Below are 22,119 nucleotides of genomic sequence, written 5' to 3'. Positions count from 1 at the left end.
ACATATGATTTAAAAAACAAGTGTACATTTTTGGTGAAGTGATTATAGAAACATTTTCAGAGGTTTACAGAATGTGTAAATTAAATAAAAGAATGTGATTGAGAATATCTGAAGATATAATTAGAAATTAATGGTCAGGACCAATTATAGAGGATTTAGAATATTAAACTAAGGAATTTAAATTTTATCCTGTAAATAAGTGGAAAATGAATGAATGCAAGTTGGGGGGGTACCACCCTACAAAAAGAGAGTCATGAAACAATAATACTTGTTGGTTAGGTATGGCCAGAAAGAAATCAAGAAGACTGTCTTCCTCATCCTTCACCTTCACTTTCTGAGTAAAAGGGCAACAGTACATAAAGGAAGTTGAAATGTATTTGACAAATCATTGAAAAGAAGAATTTAAATATATGTTATTTATGTTATATATGTTAAATATATGCTATGTAAATATGGAAAAACCAAGGGAACAAGAGTCTAACTCCAAATTCTGAATCAGATTGACAATGATACCTCTGACACAAATAGGGGAAACCTGGCATGGAGTTTGTCCTTTACCCGGGTAGCACCTGGCACAGGAGAAGGAGCCAACTTTGCACAGCTGATGAGTGGTAAGACTGAGATCTGAATTTATCTTGTCTGATTTTATAGATTATGCTTTTAACCATTATGTTATACTTCCTTCCTGAAGTATTTATTGATTCACATAGAGACACAGATCCAGGAGAGGCTGGTGGCACTGTACAATTAGAGGAAAGACAGGTTGCCTAGGTCCTGTTTTCCCAGAGAATATGACGGGGAAATATACTCCTTGAATAAATTATCAAACCAAATTTCCAATATTCTAGGAATAGAAGACTAAAATGCTAGAATTCTTTAATTCTAAGTATGTTATTATGACAGGCTTTGAGAAGAAAATCAAGAGGGGATGTAACTACATTGCAATTACAGTAGGAAGTTATAGGGGAAATATTTTTAGTGAAAGAAAGTGGGAGTATGAAATGGTAGCCACATTGAGTGAAATCTTTCATGATAGACATACACACATGTGCAGTGAGTCAAGAAGGAACCGCAAATGAGCAGCTTAGCGTTGCTAGAAGAAGATCTGGTACTAGAGATGAAAGATGGAGATCAAAGTTCTGGTGGCAAAGTTAGTCTGGATAACAGGCCTCTTGAAAATTCATGGATGGATGAGAACCAAATGCAGGAAATGTAAGCTTGGAGAACTAAAGGCACATGAGGGAACCCTCCACAGACAGCCATAGATGGTCTCAATAAATAAAAGAGTCCATATGCCAAGAATAAAGGAAGAGGGGTAACTGGGATCTTAAGGACACTGGGCAAAGCCTGAAGAATATCATGGAAGAAACAAGTCAAGTCTTACTGACCTACATTTACCCATTCATTCAAAAAGTGTGTTAGTCATACATGTCTTAGATCACGTTCTTATCACAATAACATGATTGTTTCTGAATTCATTTCTAACTGCTTTTTTCTGACCCTAACATCACATTGCTATTCATATTTCCCTCTGCCTCTCACTCCCACTTCAGTTCTGCTACTCTGTGAACAATGTGTTTGCTGTAGACACTTGAATATGGATGTATTTTTGAGCATTATGTAAAATTTTATAGTTTTTGGATATTTATGTTACTTTTTGTTTTTTTATTCAACACTCTGTTATTGAGATCTATCTTTCTTCTTGTGTGTATCTCTACTTTATAGTTTTTTATGCTGAACAGTATCCATCATTTTCAGCGATTATGTGTATATATTATTCTCGTAGTGCTGCGTATTTGGTTCCCTCCAACAACAAATAAATCTTAAATGGACATCAATATGTCCTTTCATAGATTTGGGTGGAAGTGTATTTGGCAAGTAGATCAGAAATAGGATTGCCGTTTCGCAGGTTTGGTTTCATTTCTCTAAGTACTTCTGGATTGCTTTCCAGAATCCACCAATCCATACTCCCATCGGCAGTCTATGTGTATTCTAGTTTCCAGACGTTTCTTTATTATTTACCACTCTCCAAACTTCATTGGCTTACTAATGTACCCCTCAAATGTATCCCTTCTGCTATTCATACCATATATTTCATCTTTCATTTCAACAGATAACGGTTTTCATACTCAATGTATATTTTTTGATTGTCTATTTCTTTTTCAGGTTTCAAATATTCTCCCTTATGGCTTTGAGAACATTTGATACACATTTTACATGACTGCCACTCTAGCACAATTAACTGGCTGTCTTTGTTGCATGTTGACTTTCTGCATGGTTGAATTTCTCTGAGGTCTCATTTTGGTTTTGGTGATCTTTATTACGCTGAGGTGGAAAAGGAAACGTGGCAGAGGGCACTAAGAGCAGGCCCAAGTTTAACCCCTTCATAGTCAGTTTAGAATGAGGGGCAGCCTAGGGGAGTAGCTGGATTCTACCCCTCTTTGTTAGCCTTCCTCCCCCATAACCATTCCCACGTGAGATTTGATGTATACGTGCATGCTAACTACTGCTTTTTAGCAAGAGTGATCTCCCTCAGTTTTAATCACCAGCCTAACTCTCAATATGTGCAGTCGCAGATTTGGAAGAGAATGCCCAGGATTCAGATGGTTTTTCTTCACTTGTCATTATTTCCTTATTTTCCAAGCTGGGTTGAGTTTCATCCTATTGGTAACATCCTGCCTGGCAGATTCCAAACTAGCCTGGAAGGAGTTTGCAGTGGTCTCTTTATCAAATCCTCTCCCGCTAGGATGGAAGCTCTACTGGGGCAGGAGTTTGCTGCCTTTGCTCTCTATTGTATTCTCATCACTTAGAAGAAACCTATGCACAAAGTAGGTAATTTAAATTTTGAGTCAGCAAAAAAAGAATGAACGTGAGGAAAAGAAAGTGGTACAAATAAACACCTCTGCCTCAGCCTCTTTTGTTATCCTCAGAGCCTACTTTTTTGCTTGCTGCTATCTTCTCCTCCACTAGCCTCACTATAATTCGTAACTCCAAGGGCTTATCACACCCTTTAGTAGTAGATGGATCAGCCTTCCTCTTATTTCTGTGACATTTCCAGAGTTATATTCTTGGAAGGGAGAACATATAATGTTAGTTTTCCATCTAATCAGAAAAAGCTCAGCTTAGTCTACTTTAAAGTTTTCATGATATCCACAGCTCCCATCTATTTTCTTTTCAAGTTACACCCACTTATGCAAATTTCTTTGAATAACTTTAAAATTTCAAGAAGCTAATCAATTATGGATTAATTCAGGATTTATAACTGTCTCCTATAAGATGAATCTGTGATGAATATACTTTTTAGTGCATCTTTCTGATATCACACAGCCAGTGATAAAGCATCAGCAACTGGTAGTTTCTGAATCCTCACTTCTGATACCCCAAAATGGGGTTTGTCAATGACTTTGCTATATGAATACAAATGTAAAACTCACCAACAGTGAAATGAAACAAGTATCCATAGGAGTAGAGTTCACTTGGACAAAATAAAAAGTGAGATACATAAGAAAATATGCAGATACAGATCTGACCATCAATCATCATTACTGTTAAAATATTCTTATATTATTATTCAATAATATCAATCATTATTATTCTGGGGAGCACATTTCTTCTCAGGCTCAGTTTTTACAGAGGTAAAATGGGGACAAAAATGACTTCCCTGCCTGGCTCACAGAATTTCTATGAGAATGAAAAGCAGTGAATGTTTATGAAAGTATTTTATAAATATTATAAAGCTCTGCAGTTATAAATATAAGAGGAATGCTTGCTTCTTTTTGTATCCATTTTTCTATAACAAATGCTTGCTTGGTTTTTAAATTTTAATATTGTTTTTCTAGTATTCAATATTTGACCACTGACATTCTTACACATACGCCTTCTGCTAAAGTTACGACCATAGACTAGTAACTTTATGTGCTCAGTTTCTTAATTTAAAATAATTCTATTGTGATTCCTTTGTAGAGAAAAGAACTACATTCTAATTTAGATTCTATGCTAACTATAATAACTATACAGGTTAAGTAAGATAATTCATGAAGGCTATTTGTTCTTGTTGTGCTGTTAAGACTATTTTTGATATATTCAAACTTACTAATTGTTCCCAATCAGAAGTGAATCATAACCAAGTAAGTAAAAGATTTGGTCTAAAACACTTTGGTTTCCAAATTCATGAAATGCTATCATTATCCTCTTTATGGTCTGGATACTTATTCTAAATCACCTAGGAAAAAAATAGGTTAAATAAAATAAGTATCTATAAAAGAATACACTTGCACTTTTTTTTTTAACATTCTCTAAATCTCAGGCAAAAATAAAAGAAAAAACAAAGGAAAGGGAAATTATACTCAAGTCACATAGACATCTAACATCTCTGATTTATGTGGAATCTTCTGTTTGGTAGAGGATATAGAGGAAAGAAAGGGATATTGAATTTCTGACAACATACGTGCTTAGTGCTTTGCTACCAATGCAGTGAGTACATATTTATTCTTTTTCCTGTGCTTTCTGAATTGAAATCAGTACATTATAAGCTTATCATACAAATGATTGCAAAAAAAAAAAACCCAAAACAAAAAAACCTCAAAAAACTTGCCATTTATTTTCTATTAGATCTTTTTCTCCTGAGGTTATGGCCCAACACAGAGCCATTTTAACCTCCTCGTGTCTTTGAAAACGGGAACATCTAGACATGACTCCAATTCCAATTTGTTGTAAGAATAAAAACATATTTACTTTAAAATTCTGAAGCATATTAATGATGCCATAGAAATACATCTCACTTATGAGAAATCTATTCATTTTACCTTTATTAACATGTTTCAGTGCGACTCTGTGATTAAGGCTTCGCTCTGTGCAGACTGCAGCTGAAGCCATTGCAGCTGCCAAGAAAAATAGCAAAATACTTTCAAAGCCAAAGCAAACAGGAAGGTGGCCACATATACCTTATTCATTCATCTTCTGTATCTTGGTTTGTTGTGCTGTTCTTTCTTACTCTAACTGTATAATGAAATACTATTCTGACTGTCATCATCCCTAGATTAAAGCTTAGAGAAAGAAGGAAAATCCTTCCTAACATAGATTTTCAGACCATTTTGCTCTGGAAGATCAGCAACGACAGGATTTCCATTTGCTTCTGTATTGGAAGCAGGCTGCTGTGCATCTACAGCAAAGGCAGCACGGGTCTCTGTTTGCATTCTGGGGTATTAGTAGCAATAACCCGTAACAGCAAGGATCTGAGGTATTTACACAGATCATCATGGAGTAGATCCGATTGGCTTTGTCATGAAGATCTTATCAGCTTCATGTCCACCCCAATTTCACCAAGCCCATAGATGGAATAAGCAATAGGAAAAAAACAAAACAAAACAAAACAAAACAAAACAAAACAAAACAGGGTGGGCATTGTTAGCACCGGCGACACCTCTGACAGCTATAGGCATATCCCTCCCATAACAATGCAGTGCTAGTGACAAATCCAAGACGGTATTTCAACGAAGAATCTGAAAGTGTGAGTGTATATGCTCTGCAAGAGGACTTTCTTTGATTTTCACCCTGTTGATTTCAGCTTGCTCTAGATAGACCTATGGTGTAAATGAGCTAGCAGTAGTTGGGACTTGCTTTTCTCTCCATTTACTCAGGACTGCAATTTGCTTACTGCTGTTTGGGATGTAGGGGCCACGACATATGAACTCATGGTGAAAAGCCACGAAGAAGGGGAATTCACGAGTGAGAGGGCATGCTGAACTCACTGGCCTGCCTGACCTCTGTCGCAAATATTGCTTACAGAATCAGTAGCATTCAAAATGCTGACAGAAAGACTGTGAGAGGTCAGCAAAGGATGAACCTGAATGAGCATCTCAGGACCAAACCTTAGAGAATTACAATCAACTATTAGCTAGATAGTGGCTACAACTGAAATGCAACTGTTCATTTAGTTCCCTGTTTGCTTTTTGACATGTGCCCAATTCAATAGTGAATAATTCCTCCTTTGTCATAGGAAAAAATACAGAAGCGTAGGAAAAAATACAGAAGCCGCAGATGATGTCAAGCCCTGGGCTGTTTTAATAAGCAGTTGACTCTGAATAAAAATTATTTGAAAAGAGAGTATCTTAGAGTAGTCCAGCTTTGCTCCTCTGTCTCTTTGGTTTGCTTATCACTTACTAAGAACCACAGGGCTTCCTATCATTGTAATCTCTACTTTCTGCCCTAGGAAGACACGAAGATTTTCTAAAGTCAGTGGTATTTAATAGATTTCCCATATACAAGGTAATGAAAGAGAAATGCTGATTTGTCAATTTCTGAAGTGTTTACTGTGCTGCTACTTGTGTGCCAGGCTTTGTGCTAAGCACAGGGTAGAGAGCAAACATGTTCCCTGCCTTCTTAGGTTCAATCTAGGAGGGAGAGATCGCTTCTCGGCCTTTTGGCTAAGATCAAGTGCAATCTAGGAGGGAGAATGCAGGTTCAGATATAATGTGCTTATTGTGCTTTATGTTAAAACATCTTTTTGGTTCCTATCTTTATTTCCACCAGAGGAAGGAAATGTGTGTCTATGGGATCTTTCTCCATATATTCATTTCACTTTCGGACAGCCCCACTTCTGGTTTCTCAACTGAAATTTTATCTAGACCATTTTAAAAGGGACTAGATCCAGGCTTTGTGGGAATAAACTTTATAAAATACAGGGTCCGTCTTTAGGAAAAAGAATACAAGGCCTAGCAGATGAGAGAATCCACATGTGAGCAACTGCCTAACATTTGGAATCAAATGTACTTAGTATGGTATACGACGACTTCTTTTCTGAGTGGAAGATACTTTACCAATTCCAAAGAAAGTTAAACTTTCTGTCTGGGTTATTTTAGTTTTCAGCAAAATAAATGCATATGCACCACAACGTCTAAGTGCTTTCTTTAGAGTATGTAGTTTGAGTTCAGGATACCAAATGACTTTCAAAACTGTTTCTAACTGCATAAGAGTTTATACATAAAAATATACTGTCATTTAGAATTATACCAAACTTCTTAAGATATTTAAGAATATATATGGTGGATGAATGGAAGACTAGAAGAGCAGAAGGAAAAAAAAAAAACACAAAGGGAAGGTAAGTTAAACCTTTTGTTAAAGTTCTGGAGCCAAAAGTAGAAATTTAAAATTTGAATTAAAAAATACAAATAAGCAAAGTCCAGTAAAGGCGAACAGATACACATAAAATAATGTAAATGTTATTATGCCCCTTCTATTTGAAGGAATTTTTAGGATATAAATACAGGTAAAGCCCTAATTACAGTAGTTAGAAGGATTAAAGAACATTGTGTCCCACACTATAAAAGTTACAGTACGACTACACTATACACACATTTTGATTATTGTGAAGTATTTAGAATGAGCAGGCTAAATGTATGCATTGTTTATTGTGAATTTTAAGTTTGGTAGGAGGCTACCAAATTTGTATTAATTAAAGACCTTTAATTAAGAAAAAGTAACATTTATATTTGGTTATACTTCCGTAAGTCCTATTTGAGGTATTTTTCTTATGACTTTCCCTTCTCACTGTAGGAAGCTACTAAGAACATATCTGCCATAGTAGTTAATTTAATCAAACTTTCCCCCCTCTTTTGGTTGTATTTTTGTTAAACTTTATTGAAGGATAACACATACAGAAAACGTGACCTGCATACATACTGACCATAAATGCACGACTTGATGGAACTTCAGGTGCATGATACTTTTTGGTAGTCAGCATGCAGATTAAGAACCAGAACACTCTGATTTCCCATCCTCATAACTTTCCCTTCTTGTTTCCATTTACTCCCCACTCCATTTCTGCCATCAAAGACAGCAGTTATCCTGAATTTTAAGTTTTAATATTGAATTTTAGATACAATTTTCCCCATTGTACATGTACATATACACATATGTATGTAACTCTTTGATATAATTTTAAACTTACAAAAAGTTGCAAGAAATACTGGAAGGAACTCCCATGAACCCTTTACTAGATTCACTCCTGATTACATTTTGATGTACTGCCAGCTCTTTCTCGTTATCCTTTCTGAACCATCTATAAGTAAATTGGAGATGTTGTGGACTTTCAACCCTAAACACTTCAGTGTATTTCCTAAAAACCAGGATACTCTCTTAAATAATTACATTCTATTTTATCATTACAATACAGTTAACAGAATCAGGAAATTTTAGAGTATACTGTCAGGTTTTTTAAATTTTAAAATATACTAGGTTATCAATTATTTGTTAATGAATTAAACATGGATTTGGAACTAAATGGCAACTTGTTCTTTGTGGAAATTACTGGCATATTCTCGAGGAGAAAATATTAAACTCTAGGAAGCAGGTTTACAAATTAATTATCTAACATGAGTTACAGTAACCAGAAAGTAATGACTTTCTTGGGTCTTCAGTGAGGTCCCTGGATTACAACAATCTTTAAATTGACAGCAAATCTAATCCCTAATCCCATACACCCCCCCTTTTTCTTAATAGACTTGGTGCCAGAGTTTAATGCCATTGAAAATCATCTTCCTTTACCATATTCAGCTATCAGTTGGTTTGTTGGTGTAAATACTGTTAATGATATTTCTTAAGGTATACAGATGGAACAATTTACCATTCAATTTTGAGTTATTTTTTACTCCTTGAGCTAAATTTTTTGAGAAAATGTGATATCTAGCATGGATCTGGCACATAATACTTTTACCAACAAAAATGAATATAAAGCATCTTTGTTCTTAAGGAACTTCAAAACTAATAAAAAGATAGACCTCTTGTGTAAGAAAAAAACTATCTTATGTGTAGAAGAGGGTAAAAGTGCACTAAGGATTTTGATGAGGGAAAGATCACTTCTACTTGGGTGATCAGAGAAGGTTTCTTGAAAGAGCTGTCATTTGAGACGTGTCATGAAAGATATGCCGGATTTCTATAGGTGATAATAGATGAAAAGAGAAGGCATTGGAGGGAATTTGTGTGCAACATCACATAGGTAGAAAAATGCCAGGCAAACTGAAGGTACTGAATAGTAAGATGAGTAGGTGGTTTAGCATTGGCAAGAAAGAAGAAGTACTACTGGAATAGTTGTGAAGGGCTATAAACAACCAGCTAAAGAATTTGGATAATAGTAGGTCTAGGGCACAAGTGCACATTTTATTTTTTGAATAGGTCATATATGTACATGACTCAAAATTAGAAAAACCTTCCACTCTACCTTACTGCTCATCTGAACAGTTCTCATCTCTTACCATGAGTGCTGCTCTTGGTGTCTCAAGAGTTCAATGCACATATAAGAATCAGAGATGTAAGTTATCAATTTCCCTCATTTTGGCAGCATAATGTATGTCCTTAAAGAGCTTTCCATGTTAATACATATGAAGGATTCTCATTACTTTTTTTTTTTTTTACAGTTATGGAATATTTCATCATAGGTAATTTGATAGGGATTGCATTAAATCTGTAAATTGCCTTGGGCCATTTTAACAATATTGATTCTCCCAATCCAGGAGCATGGGATATCTTTTCATTTCTTTAAGTTCTCTTTAATTTCCTTAATCAATGTTTTGCAGTTCTCCATATATAAATCTTTCACCTCCATGGTCAGATTTATTCCTAAGTATTTTATTATTTTGGATGTGATTTTAAAAGGGATTGTTTCTTTACTTCTTTTTCTGCTATTTCATTGTTGGTGTAAAGAAATGCAACTGATTTCTGTATGTTACTCTTGTTTCCTGCTACCTTACCAATCAATGGGAAAGAATAGAGAGCCCACAAATAAACCCACAGACCTACAGTCAATTAATCTTTGACAAAGGAGGCAAGAATATATAACACAAAGAGAAGACAGTCTCTTCAGCAAGTGGTGTTGAACTGGACAGCAGCATTAAGTTAGAACACTTCCTCACACCTTACACAAAAATAAACTCAAAATGGCTTAAAGACTTAAATATAAGATAAGACATGATAAACAGAAGAAACCATAGGCAAAACATTCTGACATAAATCTTAGCAATGTTCTCCTAGGGCAGTCTACCCAGGCAATAGAAATAAAAGCAAAAATTAACAAATGGGACCTAATTAAACTTATACGGCTTTGCACAGCAAAGGAAATCATAAGCAAGGCAAAATGACAACATACAGAATGAGAAAATATCTGCAAATGATGTGACTGACAAAGGTTTAATTTCCAGAATATATAAACAGCTCATACAACTTAGTAATTAAAAAAAAAAAAACAATCCAAAAGTGGTCTGAAGACCTAAACAAGCAATTCTCCAATGAAGTTATACAAATGGCCAATAGGCACATGAAAAAATGCTCAATATTGCTATTTATCAGATAAATGCAAATAAAAACTACAATGAGGAATCACCTCACACCAGTCAGAATGGCCATCACTCAAAAGTCCACAAACAATAAATGCTGAAGAGGGTGTGGAGAAAAGGGAACACTCCTTCACTGTTGGTAGGAATGTAGTTTGGTGCAGCCACTATGTAATACAGTATGGAAATTCCTCAAAAAACTGAAAATAGACTTACCATATGATCCAGCAATCTCACTCCTGGGCATATATCTGGAATGAAATTTAATTCAAAAAGATACATGCACCCCAATGTTCATAGTGGCACTAAATACAGTAGCCAAGACATGGAAGCAACCTAAATGTCCATTGACAGATGACTGGAAAAAGAAGTTGTGGTATATTTATACAGTGGAATACTACTCAGCCATAAACAAGAATAAAAATAATGCCATTTGCAGCAATATGGATTAACCTAGAGATCATCATTCTAAGTGAAGTAAGCCAGAAAGAAAAATACTACATGATATCATTCATATGTGAAATCTAAAACAAGAAAAGAAAAGGACACTAGGAAGAAAAGTTTTCAGTTCTTGTTCATTCATGGTTCCTGGATATTAGCAGGGAACCCCATTATTTTGTGTGTCTCTACTTAATAATCTACCTATCGGCTTCATCCTGCCTCTGGTTCCCCTTGTAATGTGAAATGGTTGCCAGGAGTGATGAGTACTACAGGGTTTCTCATCCAAATCCAGTGAATAAAAGGGAAGAGGTGTTCCCCTTTTAGGAATAAAAGTCTTTCCCTTCAATACAATTGAGATAATTGGAACTAGCTAAGTAGCTAATTTTTATCCACTTTTCCCTGGATAACAATTAGGCAAATCCATGCACTGACTGACTTCTGATTTTCTGAAATAATTTTGAGTGATGACAAAGAATGACTAGGATTGCCTTAAAGTAAATAGGGCTTAAGTCTGGATCTAGGAAATAAAAGTCAACCTTCTCCAAGTCTCAGGGACTATGTAGCAATAGGGGGATAGCTAAATGAAGTTAGGGTCCTGTTAACAAAGGAAACTGTGTGTTGGGTAACCAGCAGTGTCCACTACACCATGTTTCCTTAAGAATTCTGGAATTCACTGCATACTCCTTTGCATATTTGTGGCTAATCTTTCCTATACCTGATAAAATGTATCTGTGTGTAGATTGGTTTTTGTGACTCTAGTTTCTGAGTTTCCAGAATGGCAAATAACTATTTGATAATCTAAGATTTTGAATAGCTGATACAACATATTTACTGTAATTGTGGAAATGACTTGGGGAACTAATGACTTAATCGTGATGTAAAAGTGAAATGGGTTCCTGTATGAATCCACAATTTTATGCTATGGTCTATATTATGACACATGTATCCTAAGATTTATTTGCTTAATTCAAAGCTATGATTAAAATGGTGAACACTTTTACTTCAGAGGAATTACTATTAGTAATATATTTGTTTTTTAGAAGAAGAGATACTTTGGTAGCTCTCAAAAAAATGAATTGTATACTTTTACTACACGTTCAAGTGCAGGTTCACCCCAGAATTCTTTGGTAATAAGCATTCTTTGTTGCTTTAGCACAGCCTTTGAGAAGATTTAACTTATCTCTTATCTCCGTAATCACTTACTAGTTGTTCTTTTGAAGCCCCTCTCTCCTGCAGGCTTTGAGGCATTTAGGAGCTGAGGGACAAGAAGCAGGTTTGCTATCCATACTCTCTCTTTATCTGGGGGAAACATCGAGGAAATAAAAAATTTATATCCTTGCTGTTAATGGACTGATTCGGGCCTCCCCAAATTCATCTGTTGAAGCCCTAATTCTCAGCGTGACTGTAATTGGAGATAAAGTCTTTAAAGAGGAAATTAAGGTTAAATGAGGTCATAAGGGTGGGGCTTAATCCAATCCTCTTTCATAAGAAGAGGAAGAAAAGCCAAGCCAGGGTGGATACCCCCTGAACAAAGACCATGTGAGGACCCAGTGAGAATGTGGTCACCTGCAAGCCAAGGAGAGGGACCTCAGGTGAAACAAAACCTGCCGACACTTTGATCTTGGACTTCTAGCTTCCAGCACTGTGACAAAATAAATTTCTCTTATTCAATCCACTCCATCTGTGATACTTCGTTATGGTCACCCTAGCAGACTAATACGCTTGTAAATATGCTAATGGAAGACTTCCTGGCAGGCAAGCTAAATATATTGGCTAGTGGAAGAGTTCTTATCTATGTTGTATTTTTATCAGGATGTACCTGGTGGCCTAGCATTCCTTATGATTAAATACACCTAGAATCCATAAATACATGAGGCCTGAATTCCTGGAAAATATGTTATGTGTCTCTATTCTTAAGAATGCAGATGTTTCATAACTGATACTGTTTATTTTTTGTGTAACGTATCAGAGTCTATCTGATGCAATAAGAAAAGACCCAGAGTCCTAGATCTCTCTTTGCTACTCCCTGGGCCTCTAGATCCTAGTCTTTTAGGGCCTCAGAACAATTAGTAAATCCCTGATTCATATGAGTCTGATTTAACTTTTAAATCACTTGAATTATCTCACTTATAACATCCAGGAGTTACTTCATGTGGTATATACACATTCTTAGCTGAATAGGTTAGAATTTCTCTGGTCTATATAGAAAAGAATTTATGTCCACTATTAACTGATGATGAAACAAAGAGCAATGACTTTTCTACGTATCTAAGGTATCAAAAGAATGTAGATGTGGGAATTAGACAAAATGACTATACTTCAGCAATGTACATCAGCTTAACTGGTAGGAATATCCACTGGAGGAGAAATACTTTGATTTTTTTTGTATAATTTACCAAGGACGAGATATAAACCATCTTCAGTTTTATTCATCAAATAATTATTGTGTTGGAAGTGAACAAGTGAGCCTGAGAGATCATATTTAAGTAGTCTATTTCAAGAGCTTCTGATTATACACATCAGAAAAAGAAAATTACTGAAAATTACTGATAGAACATATCCAAAGGAAGTTCTCAAACATCTCACAGAAACACATCACAGGATCTAACAACCCTAACAGTCGAAATGATTTACTTAATGTCTCAGTGTAACCATTCCTGTCATAAATTTAAAACACGCCCACTCTCTTATTCTCAGCGGACAGAAAGAACAGTTGCTTACCATTTCAAGGCCCCTTCTTTATTCATTTGCATTCTATGCCAGTGAATTCCATATATACACACATACATACTATATATAAATATATATACATATATGCACACACATACTTTCTTAATAATAGGAGTGAAAGTTATTCCATTAATGACATCAATCCACCTTGGTTGTTGTAAACAAATTTTATGATGCTAGAGAAAACGCTACTTGCCATTAAAATTATACTCATGCTATTTACAAAGATTTTGAACACAGCTTAATGAAAAACACAAGGTGATCATCTGTATGAAAAAAGAACCATCCTGGTTGGAAAGAACAATTTAAACTTTGGATTTGTCATTAAGAATTTTATCTTGCCCACATCTCCCTCCTTACCCCACTAACCAGCTGTTAAGCTATACTTTTTCTTTTTGGTTTTTTTACTGAACTCTAGTTGATTTAAATATGCTATACTATTCTTAAAAATTGTCATGGGAAGACAACTCCATAACTTCTCTTGGTGTTATATGTAATGTTATTTACATTCAGAATACCCTCTTCATGTCTAAACTAAAAAACTGAGCTGTAATTCATGACAATTATTTCCAGTTTCCCTCTCCCTCCCTCCCCAAATACATACACATACACACCCCCCTCACACATATTCACTCACTCAGATCTAATAGCCTGCAGAATTAATAGATTATATACTTTCCTCCTTTAATTTCACTCTTTTACTAACAAAGATGTCGTAAGATGCAGTATCTTAAACCAAAGGTTTAAATAGTGAAAATGTCAAACACTGTGGAAGGCCACTATAAGGGAGATTTTTCTTCAATGTGAGAGTCACTTTAGCACGAGTCAAATCACATGGCAGCCAATTCAATTCTCTGATTACACATGCATATGCAATGAATTTCATCTGTGAGAGAACCGCTTCTTCTACCCTTATTCTTTTTTCTCTCAAATTTTTGCATTCTCATTTCCACTCTTTTCCTAAAGCAGTTTTTGAGTAATGATTATGTGTTAGTCATTTTGAGGAACATGAACTTTACCCTATCAAAGGAAATTTCACCTAAATGATCTCCTTAGCCCTCTTGAAACATCACACTAGGGAAAAATATGTGACTCACCCAGCCCTATTCTATTGGAGCCAAAGTTAGTTCTGAGTGAGTGTGTATGGATGGGTGTGTGTGTACGTGTGTATGTATTCGTCTGATGAAAACTATTATCTTTCCAAGTGTATGTGAAGTTACTTGCTGGTCTGCAATATAAAAACACATGCTCTCATAAATCTAGTATGTACTTTTAATTTTTTTCCTCACAGTGGCATCATAGTAGAAATAAACATTGCAATGAGAGGAAAGAAATTTGACTCTGCATCTAACTTACACGTGAACTTGACCACACTGATAGTCTTTACAGTTGTAAATTTCTGTATCAGTAAAAAAAAGTTATTTGATTTCACAAAGTCCCTAGGATGTCTCTTTTCTCTGAGACTCTCTGAAGCTCTAGGAGATTTTCTGTCCTAGTCTACTACACGAGAGTAGCAAGTGAAAACTATGACGTTTGATCATGAAGATTATCCTATGACACTCCCAAGTGTCAATGTGTAGAATTCCCTATTTTGTTCTGGAGATAAAATCTGTGTTCCAAAATGGATAAATAGAAAATTATTTTTCAACAAAAATGTATTGTGTGTGAATCAGGCCAATCAATATGATGACTTGTTTTGGAAGACAAAGGCCTCTTCACACAGCCTCTTGCCTCTAGAATCTTATCACTTGCTAAGTGAAATAAAACAATTGTATAGATAATTGCCAGTAGGAAGCATTAAATGTCCTAAATGATGGATAGGAAGAGAACTAAGAAGGAAGTGTCCCTGTGAATGCTAAAATGCTAATGAGGCTCAGATCTCAGGTGGTGGTGATGGGAGTAAATGAATTGAACAGGTTTCAAGTGAATTAAAATGAATAGAAATCAAGTGAATTGAACAGATTCAAGAGAGATCCACGAAGGAAATAAGCCTGTATCCAAGGGATCTTTCCATTTTTAAGAACATACTACATTTGAATCTGTTTCCTTAATGGTGTATAGTTAGTCTTCCATTTAAAATAGGTGTAATAAAATTTTCACTGAAATCTTAGATTCTGTAAATCATAGACGACAATAGCTGAACAACATGTCCTGTGAACAACTGCATGTGTAATTATGGAAACAAGGAAAGAGGTTCTCTGAGCTGTTAGAAACAAAGGATTTCTTTTTCTCTGTCTTCTCTCTTACTTCCATTAAGCTTGTCTTTTCTCCTTTAAAGCTGTAAGAAATAGTCTGAATACTAATGTGACAAAATCAGATGCAATCCCCAAATACCGTATTTGCCTAATGATAAATACCTAGTTCTTACCTTTAAGGATATTTAGACAATTCAGTTTGTCCTGTAGCCTTAGAGTAGTCAGGAAAGTTAGGCACAGTATTTTAATGCTCATGCCTCCTCTTTCGCTGTTAGCTATCATTAATCCCTAATGCCTGGAACGGCATATATTTCTTCTACAAAGGAAGCCCACAGGTCGTTTTTATTTGGAGCACTTTTTTTTTTTTAATATGCGCCACAATATATTCCGTTATGTATTACCTCGTCTGAATGCAAAACTGTTTTATATGCAGATTTAAGGTAATGAGCACTCAAGTTTAAAAAATGGCTCTGGTATCCTGTAGCTTCTCAATAATAATATACTCTTACATTCCAACAGAGAAGGATGGATTATGGGTTTTTCAATTTGCATCAGGCATATTAATTGCAGAGTAGGGCTTCCACATAAAATATCAATGTACTGGAACAAACTGTTAATGTACCAGAATATGAACACTTACATTCATTTCTGGAACTTTAAAAGGAATCATCCTTTTTTCTTCTCTCTTTTTCTGTTTTGTTTTGTTTTGCTTTTTCCTGTACCTCTAGAGATGGTATAGTTTTTTGGGGTTTTTTTGTTTTTTTTAAGTCAGTTAATGAGAACTATGTAACCTCTGTTTCTCAAAAAATCCTTAATTAGATTAAGTGCGATAGGGCTTTCCTAGTCATTCTGCTGGGGAACAATGCAATAAACCATTAGGGAAAGAGAATAATTTAGAGGATCTGGAGGAAACTTATTTTAGAGTTGCTTTTAAGAAACATGACATGGAAGATCAACTTTATGTTGTAGTTGGAGGCAGAGAAGCACACTCAACTTTTATTTGCATTATATTTCTCAACTGTGACGAGAATATCGAAACTTGTAAAATTGTAATTGGAACTTTTATAAGTAATTTTCAGCTGAGGTTTTGCATTTTAAGTTTAATTGTAGAGAACTGTATGATATTTTATTTCATGGAAGTACTTACATGTTTTCTTGTAAGCATAAATTTGAATGTCCATTTGAAAACAAAAAGAAATGTAATAAACAAATGAACAAAACCCTGCATTTTACTTATCTTAAAAGGTTTGATAACTAATATAGAGATACAGATTGACTCGACTAGCATACAGATTTGAATATTTAAAAATATGCTCTCTACACTTTGTAATGTAGATGTCTTCCTATGTTGAAAAGGTAAAGCAGCAGGAAGAGATAAAGTCTAAGACTTAAACATACAGACAGCATTTTTTTCCCTGAAGGCTATGCATGATATGCAAATTCTAAGTGATGAATATTCATGGCATGAAATTCTCATCTATTGTATCCTAAATTGTTACTTCTTTCCCACTATATTTTACTTTGCATTCTTTTTGACGCTTAATGAAATCTGTGGTTTTATTCTCCCCAAACAACAGTGAAATGGGGACCCACTTTTTAAAACCATCCTGAGAAAGACAGCATTTGAGTTCGCATGCCACAGCTGTAAGCAACGAATTATCTCACTGGGGAAGAAAAGAAATACCACTCATATAATCCAACAGGAGACCTGATTCATTTTGTGTCTGGAGCAATCCGTGCAATGTTACAAACTGAAACGAGTTTCCTTTTCAATCTTCAGGTGAAAAAAAAATAGTGAGAATGCCCTGCTTTCTCTATCCATGTAAATTCTTTTCTTGCCTCTTTCTTAAGAAATCACATATGTTTGTGTGTGACTGCTTTTTATCTTGCAATGGTAGTTTTGTCCTCGTCATACTCTTATAAGGCTAACTGTGTCATGGGACAAAAATAAAGGCAAAATAGACTTTTCTTAGCGTTAAAACACAACCTAATCTATGGTAAAAGGAATTTTGATACCGTTTTAAAGAAAAAGCCCTGGGCAACATGAATGTTGCTTTGCTGTAGCATGTTGGCTGAAAAACAAGCATAGATATATGCTCAGTGAAGACACCAGGGTAAATCACTAGCATATAAATTCTACCTGCATCTTTTAGGTGCTAACATTTTGAGAAATGCTGATAGTGTGTTATTCTCATTTTCTATTACATATAGTGGGTGTATCTTAAACTCCAGGAATTTGATTTCTAGCAAGAAAGCCAAATAAAGTGTTGCAATTGTTTTATTTATGGGCGATTCTTTCAACTGAACACCTTTTATTTCCAGATTTTTTTTCTTCTTGTAAGAAATGCTACATAAGACAAGATGCTGCCTGTTTCTGTGTCTTTTTATGTTGCATACATAAATGGAAAGTAGGTTCAATTATCTCATTGGAAAATCTTTTTCTTAATTCCATCAGTTGAAAGATATCACCTTTTCAGAATTAGCTTTTCTTAGTAAACATCACTAACCAAAGAGTAATGTTTATGAAGGATACTATACATCTTAATTTGATACGTTTAATGATATAAGCTTGTATGAACTTTCATTATTGAATAAAAATTGCTTTCGGATCATAAAGGATACTTTCATAGGTAGTGAGTAAATTCACCTGCCCCTCCTGCCAAGACATCTGCCTTCTATGTCCTAGGATTAAAATCAAATGAAAATTAATTTCAGGTTCAAAGTGATGTTAACTGAATTCAGGAATCTTATGATGTCCTGTACTTCCTTTGCAACACCATTTGACAAAAGTACAATTTCAGCATAGCTGTTGATTTTTAGCTGTAGTTTTTATTTTTTAATTCTTGTGGGGAAAAGGATTTAATCTCTCAAACTTCGTTGATAAATTACATTGATGAATGCATTCTGACAGGAAGCTTTACTGAAATGAAAAGGACTCATGTGTAAGGGTGGGAATAACTATTCTAAGAGCTTTTTCATGGTGCTCGTTGCCAGGGAAACCACTGCTTTGTCTGTACGTGTTCGGAATGGCTGCCTCATTAGAACTCAGGCTCCCAGTCACTTTGTGATACTGATGAAATGAAAGGGATGAGCCTATTTCAGTTGATTAACTCCAAATTAAGAAAAATAGCATATTTAAAAGACAGATTTCTAAAAGCTAAACATGTAGAGGTACAAGGAAACTGTCAATGTAGTATTGATTAGGCCTTTTTGGCCACTTGTGTGTCTGGAAGAATGTTTTTATTTTTTTCTCTCTCTCTTTGCCTATTTACATATTTATGGAAGAGTAAGCAAATGGAGTATTATACATTAACATCGCCAGATACACACTGGATGTGATAGATCCTGATATTTACACAAATATGCACATATTCCTCTTACTAACAATACAGTTTTTTCCTATCAGTGACTGACCTATGTCATGGCTACAATATGTTTAGAGCAGACTGAATTCATTGACTCAGGGGCACAATAGGTATTGAAAACCTGTTAGATACCCACGTTGAGGGGTAGTTTTCATCTTTCTTGAAAGAACAAAGCAGTGGCATACACAGAAATTATGTGAGTCAATATTAACAACAAAAAGGCTAATATAACTTGTATTATTGAGGTAACCTTAATTAAAAAAAAAAAAGCAAGTAGGCCTGAAAACATCTCAAGTTCAAAGAAGCTCAGACCAACTCACAATGTCATACCCTTCCTGCTTTTTATTACCAGACAAATTTCCTTTGGCAGTTCATTGGCATTTAAAATTTCTGGTTTTGACTCATGACAAAGAGATGAAGCAGCAGATCTATAAGCTCTTTTCTTTCAAAAACAAGTTCTAGAAATTGCTTTTTCTGCCATTCTATGTAAGTATACTCAAGGTACTAGAATCTTCAATATTAGTATCTAATAATTTAACCTGAGGGGAAGGAGAAAGATATACAAAATCCAAATTTTATCCCACCAGATGTTTTTAATCCTTATCAGATAAGTTAGCTTTAATCAAATTGACAAGATTTTTTTTTTTTAAACCTATAGTACCATTTCCAGAAGAGAAACGCCAAAATGATATTCTGGACTTTGCCAAGTCTCATTTTGACTGGCAACATCAGAAATTCGGCTTTGTACATGGTAAGCTTCAAATGGTTATTAACATTCAAGAAAAGATGTTAAGGAATCTTTTACAAAGGTAGAATGCACAAGACTGGGTTTTTAATTGAGTGCAGATGAAAAGAAGGTGGCGATAAATTTAGGGTTTATCTTGACTCCCAGGTCTGGATGAGTACAAATTATTAACTTATGGTTGTTTACTGAAATTGGAACCATGAGAGCAATGGTTCTCCGTCTTGGCTACACATAAGCATCACCTGGGAAGCTTTTCCAAATACTAAAGCATAAGATCCAACCTCAGTAATTGGAATTCAATTGATAAGGGGTTGTGTCCAAAATGGTATTCAACAACCGCTCCCCTCATAGTTCTAATGCGATGTCAGACTTGAAAAACTTTATAGAACTCAACACAGTGTGTCTTAACATGCCTGAAAATTAGAGGCACCTGAAACATTTTAAAAAAATCCCAATACCCAAGTAGAACCCCAGATTAATAAAATCAACATCTGTGAAAGTGGGCCCCAAAATTTTAAATTTCCCCAGGTAATCCCCATGGGAATCAGGGCTGCGACCCATGATACTAAAGGAAGAGTAGTTGCGGTGAAGAGCTGGTTAGGAAGAAATACTGAATTTGAATGCATGCTGGGGTCACTCAGCTGGAAGCACTGAGCAGACATTGGAGTACGAATCTGAAACTGTAGAGCACAAGTCTAGATTTAAAATGTGGATTATGGAAGACATTTATAATAATGGAAAACTGTGGGGAGGAGGGAGTCATTAGTGCCCTTATAAAAAGAGAAGAAAAAAAGGGGCCAAAAGCAGAAGCTAGTTTGATAAACAGAATTTCTACCTCTTACATTTGAGTTTATTGATTTTCTTCCACATGTCACCTCACACGACTACGCTTTTTACAGTGTCCATGCTTATTCATGGACATTACTTCATCCAAAACTACTTCAAATCACATCAGCTTTTCATCTATTCAAATGGCGGTCTATTTCAAGCAAATTTATGCCAATATTCTCGAAGTTGAACTCTTTTGCTCTTACATCATACTTCCCTGAGAATGACAACTGTTGGATCACTCACCATTCTTTTTTTCCTGTATCTTGATATCAAAATATCATTGGAGAAAATCACATATTTATATAGATTACGCTGTTCTAAATCTCACCTGATCAATATGAACTACTTGAAAGTTACCTAAATCAGTTACCTTTCCCCTCATAAGTTGTTCCAAATTGTTACCAATTTCTTCAAATCCCTCACATTTCTGTCACAACTATCGCAGAAAATGAATACAATCTTAGCGAAAATTGTGGCTACCGGTGAAATTCCCTCAACTGCCTGTTCTAATCTCCTCATGTAACAATTAAAAAAAAGAAAATCAACAGCAGCGTAATTGTACTCACTCTAACATCTTTCTCTCTGGTCACACAGGATGAGCTGTTCACCATTTTCTTTTCAGGGATGATTTCTCCACCAGTGACTGCAGTCTCTATGCTCACAGTTCTCCCATAACCTGGATCCTAATCTCAAACATTTCCAGCTTCTGTTCAGAAACAGTTGGCTTTCTCACAACTGCTATCATCAAGTCGCTTAGTTTTCCCTCGCAGTTTCCTCTCCTTCCATTTGCAGTCAAGCTCCTGAAAAGAATGCCCCCTGCAATTGTTTTCAAACCTAAGTATTGAAATCACCTGGGGAAACTGTAGACCCTATTGACAACCAATCCCCTCCCCCAGAAATTCTGATTCAGCTGGTCTAGAGCAGAGCACAGGCCCTGGCATTTTCTTTAAGTCCCCAGGTGATTCTAAGATATGGTTAGATTTGAAAACCACTATTCTTACAAACTCAGGAACAGTTGCTCATTCCCTACTCTTTTACTCCAATTAGTTCCCCCTTTTACACTTCCCCTGAAACTATTCTCTGAAAGAGCAGTAATATCTACTTGATTTTCAAGTCCAGTTAACTATTTTCAGTTTTCATATCAATTTTTCATACTGAGCCTCTGTCAAAATTGACCATTCTACTTTTCTTCAAAAGTTTTTGCTTTCTATTCTTTGCACAGCTGCAGTAAAATCTTGCTTATTACCTAGCTATTTGCTGATCTAAATATGGGCCATGTAACAACGAAACCAAAACGACTGTGTTAGGTAGGTAGATAAGTGGGGGCACTGGGCAGATAGGTGCAGGAGAGGGAGGAGGGTCGGAAAGATGGTGTTATGCCCGCCTCCAGCATAAAGAGACTTCTTTTAAATGAGTGCCAGCAAAAAAAGAAAAGAAAAGAAAACAAAACAAACAAAAAAACCCCCCACAACCGGTTAAAACCCGAC

The 22,119-nt window shown here is 35.5% G+C and overlaps 1 long non-coding RNA gene and 1 pseudogene across 4 annotated transcripts in view; one reads left to right on the top strand and one right to left on the bottom strand.

Moving 5' to 3' along the window:
- The window catches only part of LOC116280921 (uncharacterized), a 594,369-nt gene that overhangs the window by 275,611 nt on the left and 296,639 nt on the right, over positions 1-22,119 (bottom strand). The window lies entirely within an intron of this gene.
- LOC116281116 (U2 spliceosomal RNA) lies at positions 6,406-6,582 on the top strand (annotated as a pseudogene).

This window comes from Vicugna pacos, chromosome 6 (assembly GCF_048564905.1).
Source record: "Vicugna pacos chromosome 6, VicPac4, whole genome shotgun sequence".
NCBI classification, from domain to species: Eukaryota; Metazoa; Chordata; class Mammalia; order Artiodactyla; family Camelidae; genus Vicugna; species Vicugna pacos.
This window is presented reverse-complemented; position numbering and strand designations above follow the sequence as displayed.